The 17,774-nt window shown below is 39.1% G+C and overlaps 1 long non-coding RNA gene and 1 pseudogene across 2 annotated transcripts in view; one reads left to right on the top strand and one right to left on the bottom strand.

Annotated features, from left to right (window-relative positions):
- Positions 1-17,774, bottom strand: part of LOC141504802 (uncharacterized) — a 66,649-nt gene that overhangs the window by 38,099 nt on the left and 10,776 nt on the right. The window lies entirely within an intron of this gene.
- LOC141504800 (ras-related protein R-Ras2 pseudogene) lies at positions 124-16,720 on the top strand (annotated as a pseudogene).

Raw genomic sequence — 17,774 nt, 5'->3', positions numbered from 1 at the left:
CCTCGCGGCCCGCGGCCCCCGGCCCGTCCCCGAGGCCCCCGCCGCGGCGCCCCAGGGCCGCGCTTGGCCCCGGAGGGGTGGAGAGGGGAGCGGAGCGGGGCCTCGGCGGGGCCGGGCGCCCCCATGGCCGCGGCGGACTGGCGGGACGGCTCCGGGTAGGAGAAGTACCGGCTCCTGGTGGTGGGAGGCGGCGGCGTGGGCAAGTCGGCGCTCACCATCCAGTTCATCCAGTCCTATTTTGTCACAGATTATGATCCAACAATTGAAGATTCATATACTAAACAATGTGTGATAGATGATAGAGCAGTGCGACTTGATATTCTGGATACTGCAGGTCAAGAAGAATTTGGGACAATGAGAGAACAATATATGAGGTCTGGAGAGGGCTTTCTTTTCAGTCATTGATAAAGGAAGCTTTGAAGAAATTTATAAATTTCAAAGACAGATTCTCAGAGTAAAGGACCGAGATGCGTTTCCAATGATTTTAGTTGGTAATAAGGCAGATCTTGACCATCAAAGACAGGTAACACAAGAAGAAGGGCAGCAACTTGCACGACAACTCAATGTGACATACATGAAGGCATCTGCAAAAATTAGAATGAATGTAGACCAAGCTTTCCATGAACTTGTCCGGGTTATCAGGAAATTTCAAGAGCAAGAATGTCCTCCTTCCCCAGAACCAGCAAGGAAAGAGAAAGACAAGAAAGACTGCCATTGTGTCATTTTTTAAGAATTCCCTGAATTTTAGCTGCCGACTGCCAGAAAAAAGCCCTCATCTGCTCCTTTCTTCCCTCCAGTTTACATCCTGTTGGGTACCTCTTTAGCCTTATGCAAGCATGTCCTTGAAATGGCCACCATGTTAGCCTTAGTTCAAGAATCTTGGCCTGGAGCTGGTGGTGATGGTGATGGTGCTGATTTTTGGTCATGTCAGGACAGACTTAATGGAAACACTAAGGCTGCTTCTCTAAGACCATCCAATTACTCTTTTTAAGCTAGATATCTATATGTGTGTATACACATAGACACACATACACACAATTAACACAATTCTTTAAGGGCTTACACTCATAGTGGGGATGAATCACCCTTGAGTCCCCAGTTGTTTTCCAAACTGAAATCATTGTATGCAAAATGGTTAATTTTTAACTTCTGAGATCACATTGCCTACTGTCATCCTAAATCAAAACCTAGGGAGTTTTTGTTGTGGGTTTTTGTTTTGTTTTGGGAGAAAATGTGAATTAGCTTTTTTGCCCAAGAGAATAAAATTTGATTTCAACTTGTTAGCCTTAAGCCCACTGAAATGAATTATCAAAATGAGGTGTTTTAGGCCTTTTAGATCACTGTATCTTCTGGTTTCCAGTGTCCAGAAGCACTCTACCATCTACTGTATTTTTTTTTATGTGTCCAGAAGAGCTATAGGGGATCTTACTACTGCTGCCATTTTTGTGCTGTAAGGCTGATGATGGTGGTATTCTCTGTGGCCAAATACCTGGGCTCACTCTGGATGCAAGCATTTCAGTTCTTAGGGATCTTTCTCAGCCATTTATTTGAGGGGGAAGGGGTCATCAAACAATCATTTGTGTCTATCTTCCTTTTTGAGCATTTCTGGATAAGGGGTTCAAGAAAACAAACTGTAGTTGTTTTTGGTTTGATGTAATATAAAAAAATGGAATTGATCTTTCCAGGGTCAGAGATGATTAATGTTTTTGCTATATACTTTTATACATCATTTTCTTATCGAACTAGTTAACAAGTATTTTTATATGTTTGTAAGCCAATATGCTTTCACAGCATAACTTGTGTATATGTAAAGATGAGTATTTAATTCTCACAGTTCACTTCTAACTGACACACAAAAGCAAATGTGGAAGCTGCAGAAACTGTGGTAAAACTTCTCTTTTATTTTTCTGGGCTTTTGTAGGGCCCACTTTTGGCTAGTCACATCCCTGCCCAAGATACTATCACAGGTACAACATGTGGTACAAGGTACAGGTACAAGATGTGGATCTCAAAATTCGGTAACCCTTACTGGAGACTGACCATTTACATGAAGTATTAAACTGTACAAGCTGACTCTTTGTTTAACTGTGGATGGCTTCTGATTTTTTTAAAAGTTTTGTGAATTGTGTTTAAACAATTCAAGACTATGCTCCCTGATTTTGAGATGCTAAGTGGTATTGCACAATCACCACTCTACTAAATGTGTACAACAGCCCCACGAAGTTGATAAAGTATATGCCCTTGTAGAGCTTTGGGTGCTAGAATTAAAGAGACTGACAATGACAAGGAGGAAAAAAAAAGTAGAATTGGCCAAATGGAAAAGAACATACAAAGCTCACTGAAGTTTTCTAAAAATTACAATTATACAAGTGGAAGCTAATGACTCTCTGAGACATCAAGAACCACACAAAAAAATGAAAAGAATAAAAAAAATAGAAGAAAATGTGAAATATCTCATTAAATAACACCTGACCTGAAAAATAGATCCAGGACAGAAAATTTAAAAATTATTGTACTACTTAAAAACCATGATCAAAGGGGGAAAAAATGAGCCTAGGCATCATCTTTCAGGAAATTATTAAGGAAAACTGGCCTGATATTGTAGAATGAAATAGACATTGAAAGAATCCACCACTTACCTCCTAAAAGAGATCCCAAAATGTTATAGCCAAAATCCCTGGCCTGAGGGTTAAGGAGAAAATAATTGCAAACAGTCAGAAAGAAACAATTCAAACACCATAGAGTCACAATCAGAATAAGACAAGAATTAGCAGTTTCTACATCAGAAGGTAGAAGATCATAGAATAATATATTCCAGAAGTCATATGGGTAAAGATTACAAACAAGAATCACCTACTGAGCAAAACTGAGTATTAATCCTTCAGGAGGGAAATGAATATTCAATGAAATAGAAGGCTTCCAAGCATTCCTGATGAAAAGACCAAGTTGATTAGAAATTTTGACTTTCTGGGAGGCTAGGTGACGCAGTGGATAGAGCACCAGCCCCGGAGTCAGGAGTACCTGAGTTCAAATGCGGCCTCAGACACTTCATAATTACCTAGCTGTGTGGCCTTGGGCAAGCCACTTAATCCCATTTGCCTTGCAAAAAAACAAAAAAAAAAAAAAAAGAAAGAAGAAGAAAAAAGAAAATAAATTTTGACTTTCAAACAGAAAAGTCAAGAGACACATTAAAAAGTAAAAAGAAAGAAATCATAAGAGTTTAATAGGGTTAAACTATTTACATTCCTACATGAGAAAGTGATACTTGTAACTCCTAAAAACTGTCTTCTGACTAGAGCACTTAGAAGTATGTATAGACAGAGGGCATGGGTCTGAGTAAGATATGATGGTATGGTTATCAAAAAATAAAATAAAATTGAGAGAGAAAAATGAGGGAGAAGGAGAAGGAGAAAGGGAGAGGAAGGAAATAACTTTTACAGTGGAGGGGAAGATGGGGGAATTATTTTTTATTGTCTTTTTATTAATATTTTATTTGTTTTCCAATATAAACAGTGGTAGTTTATTATTATTATTATTATTATTATTATTATTGTGTTTTTGCAAGGCAAATGGGGTTAAGTGGCTTGCCCAAGGCCACACAGCTAGGTAATTATGAAGTGTCTGAGGCCAGATTTGAACTCAGGTACTCCTGACTCCGGGACTGGTGCTCTATTCACTGCACCACCTAGCCACCCCTACGGATTATTTTTTGTAAGGCTTTGAATTTTACAATTTCCCCCCCCCCCATTCTCCCTTCCCTCCCCATCCCCCCACAGAAGGCAGTCTGATAATCTTTACATTGTTTCCATGCTATACATTGATCAAAATTGAATGTGTTGAGAGAGAAATCATATCCTTGAGGAGAAAATAAAATACAGAGATAGCAAACTTATGTAGTACTTAAGATACTTTTTAAAAAAATTGAAGGAAATAGACTTTGGTCTTTGTTTAAACTCCACAGTTCTTTCTCTGGATACAAATGGTATACTCTGTTTCAAGTACTCTAAAATTGCAGATTATTGCACTGATGGAATGAGCAAGTCCATTAAGGTTGATCATCACCCCCATGTTGCTGTTATGATGTATAGTGTTCTTCTGGTTCTGCTCATTTCACTCAGCATCAGTTCATGCAAGTCTTTCCAGACTTCTCTGAAATCCCATCCCTCCTGGTTTCTAATAGAACAATAGTGTTCCATAATGTACATATACCACAATTTGTTCAGCCATTCCCCAATTGATGGACATTCACTCGATTTCCAGTTCTTTGCTACCACAAAAAGGACTACTAGGAATATTTTTGTACAAGTGATGTTTTTATCCCTTTTCATCATCTCTTCAGGGAATAGACCCAGTAGTGCTATTGCTGGATCAAAAGGTATGTACATCTTTATTACCCTTTGGGCATAATTCCAGATTGCTCTCCAGAAAGGTTGGATGAGTTCACAGATCCACCAACAATGTATTAGTGTCCCAGATTTCAATGGAGAAGGGGTGGAATTGACTCAAAGAGGGAATAACTAATGGACATACTCAGTTGAGTATAGAAATCTACTTTACCTTACAGGAAAGTAGGAGAGGAAGGGGATAAGAGAAGTGGGGATGATGACTGAAGGAAAGTGGATTGGGATATGTAAAAGATACAAGCAAAATACTTTTGAAGAAGGATGGGTGAAAGAATAAAAAATAGAATAAACATGGGGAAACTAGAATGGAGGGAAATACAGAGTTAGGAGTCATAACTGAAAAAATTTGTACAGGTCTCTCTGATAAAGACCTCATTTCTCAATTATATGGGGAATTGAGCCAGGTTTATAAAAATAAGAGCCATTCCTCAATTAATAAATGATCAAATATATGAAAAAGCAGTTTTCATATAAAGTAATCATAGCTATCTATAATCATATGAAAATACTCTGAATTACTATTGATTAGAGAAATGCTAATTAAACAACTTGGAGTTACCACCTCTTTTCTATCAAATTAACTATGACAGAAAAGGAAAATGACAAATGTTAGAACAGATGTGGCAAAATTGAGTCATTAATACACTGGTGAAATTGTATGCTGAATCAAGCATTCTTTAGAGTAATTTGGAACTATTCCCAAAGGCTATAAAATCATACATACATACATACATACATACATACATACATACATATATACATACACTTTGACCAAGCAATACCACTATTAATGAGGTATCCAAAAAATATAAAAAAGGAAAAGAGTTTATATATACAAAAATATTTATAGCAGCTCTTTCTGTGGTCTTAAAGAACTAGAAATTGTGGGAATGACCATCAACAGGGGAATAACTAAATAAGTTGTATATGATTGTGCTATATGAAATGAAAAGTAGGATGTTCTCAGGAAAAATCTGGGAAGACTCACATAAATTGATGCAAAATGAAGTGATCAGATACAGATCATTGTGCATGATAACAGCAATACTGTATGATGAACAACTTAGCTATTTTTAGTAATTCAATGATGCAAGACTATTAAGAAGGACTTATGGTGAAAATGCTATCAGTCTCCAGAGAAATAACTAATAGAGTCTAAATGTAGGTCAAAGGAAACTTTTTCTTTATTTTTAAAATTTTTGTCATGTTGTTGTGATTAGGTTTTGGGGGTTTGGTTTGTGTTTTCTTTCACAGCATGGCTAATATGGAAATACATTTTGCATGACTGCACATGTATGTATAATCTATATCAAATTGCTTGCCTTCTCAAGGAGTGGGAAGGGGAGGGAGAAAGGGAGAGACTTTGGAACTCAAAATGTAAAAAACCAAGAATGCTAAAAATTGTTTTTACATATAATTGGGGAAAAATAAAAAATTTTAAATCATAGAAAACTTTATTCTGAGAGAATCCAAAGGTTTCACAGGACTGCTAGTGGGTTGGAGGACCATCACACTAAAAATGTTAATAACCTGTTGTATCTCATGATATTGGTGAGAGCTTCATAGAGTTGCTTTTTTAGAGGGAAACCCTGGGTCTCTGTAGAATCATGGGGTTACATACCCCTATTTAATGATTCCTGGGTGTAAAGATCTCACTCTTTCAAACAAGGGTCTGGATTTGATTAGGCTGTCTGAACTGTGACTCAGCTATGGTTTTTGGTCCATCCTGTGGTAGTTAATGAACCTCTGATGAGGTCACTCTGAGTATTCATCAGTGGTTCACTCATCTTGTCTGAATGGATGAGAACCCATCTTGTCCCTGACTGGGTAGAGAGGCCTTTTACTGAATTTCTTCTTCTGATGCTGGGCAAGGACAATAAGAACCACAAAATTACAGTGTCAGAGCTGGAAGGCATCATAAAAATGGATGAATCCAACCCTTTCATTTTATACTTCTTTTCAAATTCCATGAACAGAATCAGAGAAAGGGTCTACAGCATTTAGAAGAAGGCAACCAGGATGGTGAAGGGAGTCATGAGCCAAGTGAAAAATATGTTGGTATCCTAAGTCACAGAGGGTTCCAGATTTTCCCCAAACTTAGAGATTCTCTACTAAGCAATAGAAGGCACATCTCTAGACTCCCCCTCCCAATCCAAAAATCTTGTTAAAGGTTTCAAGATCATGCCATGTGAAATATTTTGGGATGTTTAATTTTTTTAGAAAGATTTTATTTATTTTGAGTTTTAACAATTTTCCCCCAATCTTGTTTGCCTCCCCCACCCCCACCCCCCCACAGAAGGCATTCTGTTAGTCTTTACATTGTGTCCATGGTATACATTGACCTAGTTGAATGTGATGAGAGAGAAATCATATCCTTAAGGAAGAAAAATAATGTATGCGATAGCAAAATTACATAAGATGATGGATTTTTCCTAATTTGAAGGTAATAGTCTTTGGTCTTTGTTCAAACTCCATAATTCTTTCTCTGGGTACAGATGGTATTCTCCACTGCAGATAGCCCCAAAATTGTCCCTGATTATTGCACTGATGGAATGAGCAAGTCCCAAGGTTGATCATCACCTCCATGTTGCTGTTATGATGTATAGTGTTCTTCTGGTTCTGCTCATTTCACTCAGCATCAGTTCATGCAGATCCTTCCAGGCTTCCCTGAATTCCCATCCCTCCTGGTTTCTAATAGAACAATAGTGTTCCATGATATACACATACCAGTTGGTTAAGCCATTCTCCAATTGAAGGACATTCACTTAATTTCCAATTCTTTGCCACCACAAACAGGGCTGCTATGAATATTTTTGTACAAGTGATGTTTTTACCCTTTTTCATCATCTCTTCAGGGTATAGACCCAGTAGTAGCATTGCTGGATCAAAGGGTATGCACATTTTTGTTGCCCTTTACATAATTCCAATTTGCTCTCCAAAAAAGGTTGAATGAGTTCACAGCTCCACCAATAATGTATTAGTGTGGGATGTTTAATTTTGAGAAGGGATTTGAGGAAGTAGGGAGACATGCAACATATTTTCAAAAATTTAAGTGATTGCAATATGGAAGAGAGATTAGGATTTTCCTAGTTGGCTCCAAAGGTCAGAACTAGGATGATCTGCAATAAATGGAAGTTATAAAGCAGTAAATTTAAGTTTGATGTCTGGAAAGCCTTCCTAACAATGAACTCTATTCAAAAGTAGGAGGGGCTACCTTAGAAAGTAGTGGGTTCATGATCCTTGGAGGTATTCAGCTAAAACCCAGATAACCATTTGTTGTTGGTGGTGGTGATGATGGTGGTTGTTGTTGTTCAGTTATATCAGACTCTTCATGACCCTGTGGATTTCTGTCCAAAGGATTTTCTTGGCAAAGATCCTGAAATAGTTTGTCATTTCTTTTGCTAGTTACCAAAAGAGGTTAAGTTACTTGCCCAAGGTAACATGTTAAGATCTTTCTGAGAGGGCAGCTTGGTGGATATAGACTGGCCCTGGAGTCAGGAGAACCTGAGTTCAAATCCAACCTCAGACACTTAATAATTATCTAACTGTGTGAACTTCGGCAAGTCACTTAACCCCATTGCCTTGAAAAAAACAACAAAAAAAAAGATGTTTCTGAGATTGGATTTGATCTAAGGACTTTCTGATTCCAAACCTAGTCCTCTATCCCCTGGGTCAGCTTGCAAGGTGAAGGTGTAAAACAAATTCTTGTTAAGGTATGGGTTGGTTAAGATGACCTTTGAAGTCCCTTTCAACTCTGAGTGAACATAACAGTGCAAAAAAGCAGTAGTTTTGGAGTCAAGAGAACATGGGTTTGAATTCTGGCTTTGCTGCTTGTTATGAGTGTGACATTGGGCAAAAATCACTCAACATCTCTGGCAGAAAATGTCCTCACTCCTATAGTGAGGGGTGGTTAAACTAGATCACCTTGAAATTCTCTTTCCTTTCTAAATCTTCTTCACTGACCTAGTGTTTGGATCACTTTTTAAGTTTCAAATGTCCACATTCCTTCTCCAAAATAGCAGATTGCAAAATTACTCTGTTGGTTTCACATTATTACTGGAAATAGTAATCATAATGTTCTGCTACCACTAATAAGTCCTGGATTTATTTCCCTCTTTATCCTCTGAGAATTGAATTTTTTTTCCCACTTTTCTCAGATGATCTCACTTGACTACCTAGAATCTCTAGGAGGAAGGCAAGGAATTCAGAATGGTCAAATGCCTTGTCCATAGACAACTAGCTAGCCTGTTCTTGGGTGCTAATTTCCCCCCCGCCCCGATTCTGAGGGCTTCATTGTTGTCATTTCCTCACCTGAGTCCTGCTGTCCCCTGGAAGTAGATTGTCTGGTCTGGGGACCTATGATACATGCATGGGTCACCCCAGATCAACCCAGGATCAGCTTCAATTATAAAGGTACTATGCATGACAAGGCCCCTAACCTCCTCCCCCACCACAACTTTACCTCCTATAAAAGAAAACTCAGCTCTTATCCTAATCTACCCTTCCTTTCCACTCCATCCTTTGGAATGCTCCTGGGTTTATAAAAAACTCTCCTTCATCCTTGAGCTCCAACTGACACTTTATTCTACCTCCTGATACTTTGGGAAACCTTGATTTCTCTAGAAAATAGACTCATTTCTTGGTCCACTTGAAGGCTGACTATTTCTTCCCTCCTGTTGCTTTCCTTCCTCCAAATCCCCATAGTAACTCAAGCCAGAGGAGGAGCTGGAATATCCCTTGCTCTGCACTGCCACTTCCAGACTATCCTTCTCCCACCATCATTTAGCAACCACCACCTTTCCTCCTGGCCACACTTTATACTTTAGTCAAACTGGTCTTTACTTTGTTCTCCCCTCTCAGTGCATTTGCACTGGTCATCTCCCATGTCTAGAATACAATCCCTCCTCTCTTTGGCCTCATAGAAGCATGCATCTTCCTATAAGATGCAACTCAAACACCATCTTCTACATGAGGTCCTTCCTGATTCTCACAGCTACCAGTGTCTTCCTTCCCTAATATTACTTTTCTATTTAGCTTATATGCTTATCTTTGTTTTTATATAACTACATATGCATATATTTATATTGCCTTTTCTGATAGAATATAAACTCACCACAGGCAGGACCTGTTTCATATTTTTAAATCCACATTCTCAGAGTCCAATATAATCCCTAGCACATTTACTTAGCACCTGCTATATGCTATCTGTCCTGTCTAGATCTTTGGCACTATCATCTGTGGTCTTTGGGTCTCTTTTTTAATTCTCCCTAAGAAATTCAGTATCTGAATCTTTTCCATTTCAACCCTCACTTCCATCAACCACCCTGATCTTCTAGTTCCTCAAATTCAAACCACATTGCCCTTTGACACTATTACATCATGCCCAGAAACTAAAGTTCCATCTTCTGGTCCCTATAAACTGAATTTGTCTTAATTGTTAGAATTCCTAGTTATGACTCTGATGGTTATCTTTGGAGCCAGAAAGGAAAGGCAGCTATTTCAGAATAATGAAGAAGCAGATGGCAAAGACTACTGTTCTTAAACAGCAAAACCCTTAAACACTACATGGACTGGGGTGAGATATCATTTAAACTTAGATATCATTTAAACAGAGAGGAAGCAGGTGAATTTAACTATATCTAAGAGTAAAACCACTTATCTAATGCAAGTGATCCAATACACAACAGACAAATGCATGGTAGGTTTATGAAGATTGCAACCTATTACCAATGATGACAGGTAGGCAAGAAGTATCTTCTATTCATCAATAGGCATTTAATAAATGCTTACTATATGCAAGGAATACAAGGATAAAAAGCACAGCAATCCCTGCCCTGAAGAAACCTATATTCACTTAGGAGAAACATTATAGACACCAAAAAAATAAACAGTGTAAGGTTCAGTTATCTCTTCCACATCAACACTTTCCCCAGAGAGGTTTCACTATACTATAGGTGGGTATAAGAAATAAAATGAGAATTTTTTTGAGTTTTGCAGAAACTGCAGATGGCATGCAAAGTTTATGACCAAATAACCCAAATTTTGCAATAAGATACTATAAACAATTCACAAAAGAAAAAGAAAAAAATTTAACTTCTTTGGTACAAAGGGAGGGTCAAAAATTTTACATGGATTTTCCAGATTATTGGGGCACCTCCATCCCATGAGATGTGGAAAGAACAACTGTTATTTGATCAGGATGGAGGGATGAGGTGCTAGCACTGCTTTGGGAAGGGGGAAATGAAAACAGGTTTCGTGTAGGGAGTGGCATTTGAGTTGGGCTTTGGTGGAAGGAAGAGATTCTTAACAGATGAAGTCAATGATATCTAGCTTAGCGCAGAGAGGCAAATTCTGCTTAGTCTTACAGGGGCATAGTATACCCGGCCTTCCCTCTTTCCCAGCCATATGATTTTATTGGTGTCTTCATTGCTGTAGAAGCTTGTCTTCTTGCTAGGGAAAGTAGGGTCCTCATTTCTTAGATTCACTGATTCAACATTCCCAGACTTCAGAGACTCCAGGGACAATTCTACTTTTTTATCTCTAGTCTAGTGTTTTCCCCTAAAAAGGGGAGAAGTTAAAAAGGTACCAATATAATACATGAATCAGATATGGAATAGATACTGTATACTCACATAACCAAAAAAGAAATTCTGAGCACAAGGAATCATAGTATATATTACAGAATGAGCAGAACAGAATTCAGTAACATTACAATTAATGTAACCAATTGGAAGACTAAGATTGTTGTTGTTTGTCCTTCAATTTTGAAGAGGACCAATGACATCACAGAGTGATTTAAGTGAGGTGGAATTGCAATTCCAATTGGAATTGCATAGAGTCATCAAACTCATTCTTCTAGTCATCAAAATTCAGTGGATGGCAATGGTCCAGGGCACAGTAGATGACATTGGCACCTTTGATGGCTGAACATGCTGTAAGTATTCTACAGCACTTGTTTCAGTCACCTTCTCAGCCATTGGAACAAATTGTTCTTATCCAACTATTCTTCTGGGGAGAAGACTTCACTTACTTGGGGTGGACATCCCCCAACTCAACAATGGATTTGAGTTACCCTTGACTCGATTTAGTTCATCTGCTGAGAGGCTTCAAAGAGTAGAGAAAGATTGCTTAGAGGAAATCATTACACACACACACACACACACACACACACACACACACACACACAAACACACTCACTCACTCTCTCTCTCTCTCTTGCTCTCACTCTCGCTCTTGCTCTCCTGTTCTTCAGATTCTGTCTACCTATTCTTATAGTCCTGGGTTCCTGAGTTTCTGATTAGTGAGCCTTCAGTATTTTTAGATTGACCCAGGCTCCCCCATCTGCTTGACTGTGCTTCTGTTCCTTAACCATCTTCTCTCCATGCTAACTTTGTACTTCTTGCTCTGAGAACAATAATCAAATTCCAACCAATTGCAAGACTAATATTGTTGTTTGTCCTTCACTTCTGAAGAGGACCAATGACATCACAGGGTGATTTAAGTGATTTGCAAGAGATCACACAGCTAGGTAATTATTAAGTGTATGAACTCAGGTCCTCCTGTCTCCAGGGCTGGTGCTTTATCCACTGCATCACCTAGCTGCCCCTCTCTATTTCTTTTAATATATTGTGAGTACCAGAGTGGCACTCAAGAGGTACAGAAATTTCAGCTGTATGACCAGCCAACTTTCTTTTGTGGTCATATGAATAAATTAATAGACAAGCATTTATTTAGCACTTATTATGTCCTAGGTACTACCCTAGATGTAGGGGATAAGAAATAAAATCTAGTAAGACCCTGCATTGCTCACATTCTAATAGAAGACTATATACATATATATATATATGGTGGTGGACAAAGGTGTGTTTGGATCAAATAGAAGCATAGGTTATTTGATATTCATTTCTAGAAAGTTAATGCATAAGAGAAGTGTCTTGTTTGTGGAACAACCAAGATGCTAGTGTCCTTACAACAAAGAATCTATGTTGGGGAGATAGGTATAAGAATACTGGGAAGGTAGGAGGGGACATTTTGTTTGAAGATTACACAGATCATGGAGGCAATAAAGAAACTATGTTGTGTGTGTGTGTGTGTGTGTGTGTGTGTGTGTGTGTGTGTGTGTGTGTTTGATATGGCTGTACCTTTAGGAATGTTCTCTAGGAAAATTACTTTAGTGGCTGAAGGGAGGATGGATTTGAGTTGAAGGAGACTCATGAGGGTCTGCATAGAGAATCAGAGGGGAGAAGGTGACATATTGCAGAGATAGCACAAAGAGGAAATTGGCAAGCCTTGGCCACAGAGTGATATGGTGGGGGGGGGGGGGAGATTAGTGAGGAGTCCAGGATGACTCCTAGGGTATAAGCCTGAGGGACTAGGAGGATGACATTGCCCTTTATTGTAAGAGAGTAAGTGGAGGAAAAAGAGAGGAGAGTTTATAGGAAAGATACTGAGTTCTGTTTTGAATATGTTTAAATGTCCAGTTTGTGATTTCTAAAAGGCAATTGGAGACTGTGAGATTGCAGTTAATAGGAAAGTTGGGTAGGAGAGGTAGATTTGAAAGGAATCTACATAGAGGTGGTAATTAAATCTAAGAGAGCTGATAAGACTGCCAAATAAGGTATAACTATAACTTCTATTTCTTTATACTTTTCCCTCTAATTCCCCCTTTTTAATCCTCACTTAGTCTTGTTTGTATTAAGGAAAAGGGATTTTTCTCCATTCCTGTGTCTGGAATTTGAAGGGGGGAGGGAATGCTGGGTGGGAAAGAAACCAGAGGATCCCAAAAACTAGGCTAAGACTAGGAGCAGAAAACCAGTGAGAATTGAAGAGATCCCCTTCGGGTTTGGGGTGCAGGGACAGGAGCTTTATCCAGGTTTCCAGGTGGTGTTGCTTTAACTGTGTTGACAGCTTACACTCATTTCTCTCTACTTTGCAAAAGGTACTTGAGTTAATTTAGAGGCTACAAAATGGCCACATTTCTTCCCAAAAATGTCGACTGCAAAATTACTCATCTGGCTTGAGTCAGTCCGGGAAACCCAATCACTCTGTCTCCCTGGGGGCTTGCTCTAGTCAGCCACCCCCGACTTCTCCAGGAGTGACCTCAGCTCCAACCCCCTTTGCCTGTATTTCTACACACACACACCACTGCCGGTTGGGTTCTGGCCTCACGCAGTCTGCCGTGTGGTGAGTGGAAGGAATTTAGCAAGAACTCTGCCCATTCAGCAGTCCGGGCCTGGAAGAGAAGGGAGCAACATGGGAGGGGAGTGGAAAATACCAAATGGATTTCCCAAAGAAGGGAAGCAGCTGAAATAACCTTCCCCCAGACCCAGTCACCCTGACTGCAATGTGGGAGCCCTCTTTGGCTCCAGGGAGTTAACATAGCTTGACCGCTCTCTGGTGGGCCTCAGTTAGGTCTGTAATCCTGGGCACAATGCCCAGGACAAAGAGGGATTTACAAACTTTCAAGTGTTATATATAAATGTGAATTATCATCATTGTCATCATCCAGGAGCAGCCTGCTGGCTGGTCTCCATTCTTAGATGGATCTAGAACTCAGAGGGTAGGGCGACTGATTTTCAAGTCTCACAGGTAGTAAGCATGAGATTGACATTGGAATCTCTGATCTTTGACCATCATATCATGCTGAGTCCTCAGGTTTGATCTGTTGCTATCCGCATCAGTGGAAGAGGATACAAATCTATTAATCATAAAATTTATCTTTCCAAAACTAAAGACTTCCTTATCTCCCTTATGCTAACCTCCAGCCCCAGTTTCTGCCTTCCCTGTTTTATGAAGTTACAGAGTATTACTAGAGAAAGACTAAGGCAGACTTTTTCCCATTACAGATTCAGTCTGTCCAATTGCAAGTTAGTCTGCTGCTCATGTTTTTATTCATCTATTCTTGATGCCCTGGAATTCTCCATAATCATAATTCCAAGTCTTTGGACCTCATTCCTCTCAACCTTTCTCTCAGGAGATTACTTTACTTCCTGTTATACCATTTCACTTCTCCTATATTTAGCCTGTCTTCCCTGCTGCTCCCCAAGAGTTTCTTCTCTAAAGCTGTCCCTTCTCCTCCTCCCCCAGGATCTTCCACCCACCACCTCAGAATCACAAAATCTTTAAGTTAAAAGGGATCTCAGAAGTCATGTAAGTCAAATATTTATCCAAACAGACATATGTTCTCTCTACTGGAAGATCTCCAGGAACAGGTACCACATTACTTCCATAGTTGTCCCATGTCATTCTGAGAGGTCATTGATAAAAAGACTGAAAAATAACAAAAAGTCAAAACCGGGACCACTTCTCTGTGCCATTCATGGATGGGGTCCTTCCCTCAAAAATAGTTTTTGAGAGTCCATTTTGGGGAAATGCCAGTGGAAGATACTCCCTGGAATTTCTACTCTAATACCCAATTAATTAATTGGGCAATTAATATGAAAACAGTATCAGACTAAGCTCTTGAGAGTGTGACATTGATATAGTTTGTGATGGAGGTCCCTTAAGAGATTCCATTTCCTGTAGGACTACATTGGCTATGGCAGAGCCACTGCTTCCTAGTGGATATGTATTTAGTCCTTCGCCCAAACTGGAAAGCTTGGGTGATACCAACTTCTTAAGTTCAAGAAACAGGACTATTTCTGTTCTTAGAATGTGAAACTCACCAGGGGAAGAACAAACTGAGTATGTTAGTAAAGCTCAACAACCAGCTCATTAAGTGGTGGTACAGTGGGAGTAGATTGAAGGTAGAAATGTAACCATGACACACCTGTAGGCCTAATCTGCATAATTAATACTTTCTTCATCACCTTAAATCTAAAGAGTTAACAAAACAATAGAGCAAGTCCTGATTTGAAGCATTTTTTAAATTCATAGGGAATTGCAGATGCTTACACTGAAATTATAGCAATCAATTTTCAGTTTGAGGTAGCTCCAGCACACCTCTGGGAGTACAGACCTCTGCTTATGCATATTCTATACTCAAAATTCAAGAGGGTCACAACAACTCCAATAAAACTTCCCTAGGCTACTGTATCAACAATCAACAAAGTTTGTTCTCTGTCATTGTCCAACACTTATAGATTATACTACGAAATCTAGTACCCAACTTTAGATTTTCTTTAATTTCATGTTTGTCTACAATTATATCCATCAATTATTTATTACACACCCACTATTTTTTTCAGTTTCTTTGCTAGGGATGGGGGGAATAGAAAAAGAAGTAAAAGACAGACCCTATCCTCAAGGAACTTATAATCAAATTAGGGAGACAATATGCAAACAAACTTATACAATGCAAGCTATATAATAGATAAATTTAAAAATAACAGAGAAAAGGCACTGGAATAAAGAGGAATTAGGGAAGGCTTTCCTGTAGAAGGTAAAATTTTACTTGGGACTTAGAGGAAAATAGGGAGGTCAGTAGTCAGAATGGAGAAGTGGGAGCATTCCAGGTATGGGGGACAGTAAGAAGAAAATGCTTCCTTAATTGGGTTGTATACTCCTTGTGAGAAGGGATCATTCAATTAAACTAAAATCAAATATTTATCCTGTTATCTGCCAAGTTACTATGCTTGTTATTAGAGATTAGAAAAAGAATATATCTGTCCAAAAGGAAATTACAGTTTCCAGAGGATACAACATGTATGTAAATAGATAAATAAATACAAAATGTAGACTGAGTAAATAACTTTAGGAAGGACAGATCACTAGTAGCAGGAGGGCTTAGGAATGGTCTTAATATAGTAAGGAAGTGGCATCTGGAATATGCTTTGAAGGAAGCTAGAGACTCTAAAAGAAGAAGATGAAAAGGAAAAGAATTCCAGACTTGGAAGACAGCCTGAAAAGGGGGAAAATTTCATGTATAGGGCAGTAGGTCAACTTAACTGTAATGGAAAATGCAGGAAGAGTAATAATGTGAAATAAGCCTTGAAAGGTAAATGGGAAGTACAGTTGTAAGGGCAATGAAGGCTGGGCAGAGGTATGCCTTAAAGGCAGTAGGGAGCCACTGAGGTTTTCCTACTTTAGAAGAGGCACAATCAGTTTATTTTTGAGGATGATCAGTTTGGCAATTTTGTGGAGGATTGAAGAGCAAAGAGCCCAGAGGAAGAATGATCACTTAAGTGAAGATCAGAATTAAAGTAGAATCTGTTTGAATGGAGAGAATGGGGATACATACCAGAGCTATTGTAAAGGTCTAACAAGGCCTGGCAACAGATTTAACTATAGGTGATGAAAGAAAGAGAGAGAGAGAGAGAGAGAGAGAGAGAGAGAGAGAGAGAGAGAGAGAGAGAGAGAGAGAGAGAGAGAGAGAGAAAGGAAAGAGAAAACAGTCAAAAGTGATTCAGATGTTGTATAACTAAGTTAGAGAAAGATAGTCACTCCACCAAAAGAAATAGTGAAGTCTGATGGGGGTATGGGATTCAAAAGGAATGTAGAATTCTGTTTTAGACATGATAAATTTGAGATCCCTCCAGGACAATCAGGTGGAGATATCTAGCAGATAATAGAGTTAAGGAGAGAAGTTGGTAATGGATTTATAGATCTTTGGGCAGCTAGGTGACAAAGTGGGGTGCATTGGGTCTGGAGTCAGGAAGACCTGAATTTGAATCCAACCTCAGACCCTTACTAGTTGTATGATTCTGGACAAGTCACTTAACCCTGTTTGCCTCAGTTTCCTCATCTATAAAATGAGCTAGAGAAGGAAATGACAATCTATACTAGTATCTTTGCCGAGAAAACTCCAAATGGAGTAATGGAGAATTGGACATGACTGAAAATGACTGAACAACAGCAATATATAGTTCTGTAAGTCATCTGCATAGAAATGAAAATAGAACTCCCCCCTCATTCACCCTCACATCCCCTCCCCCATGACTGATGACATCACTAAGGCAATGAGAAAGAGTAAAGAGGGCAGTTCTGAGCCTTTAGAAGACCCCCAAAGTTAGGGGCAGGAGACAGATTATGGGTAGCAAAGTGACTTAAGAAGTAGTCAGACCTGTAGGAGGAGACCCAGGAAGGAGCCATGTTAGGGAAGCCAAGAGAGAGAAAAAAATATCCAGGAGGAGGGAATGTTCAACAGCCTGGAAAGCTTACCAGGAGGTTAAAGAGGAAGGAGAGCAGAAAAGGCCATTAGATTTATCAACTAAGAGATCACTTATAACCTTGGTGATTGCAGTTTCAGTTCATTGGTGGACTGGAAGTCAGTCCAAAATGGAATGAGAATTGAGTGGGAAGGGCCAGAAGCCTAAGACAATGAATATAGATGATTTCTTTTAGGGACTTGGCAATGAAAAAGAGGAGAGATATTGAACTATATAAAAAGGGAGGGAAAGAATATGCAAAATTAGAAATAATACATTAGGATAC

Source organism: Macrotis lagotis, chromosome 1, assembly GCF_037893015.1.
Source record: "Macrotis lagotis isolate mMagLag1 chromosome 1, bilby.v1.9.chrom.fasta, whole genome shotgun sequence".
In the NCBI taxonomy this organism is placed as follows: domain Eukaryota; kingdom Metazoa; phylum Chordata; class Mammalia; order Peramelemorphia; family Peramelidae; genus Macrotis; species Macrotis lagotis.
This window is presented reverse-complemented; position numbering and strand designations above follow the sequence as displayed.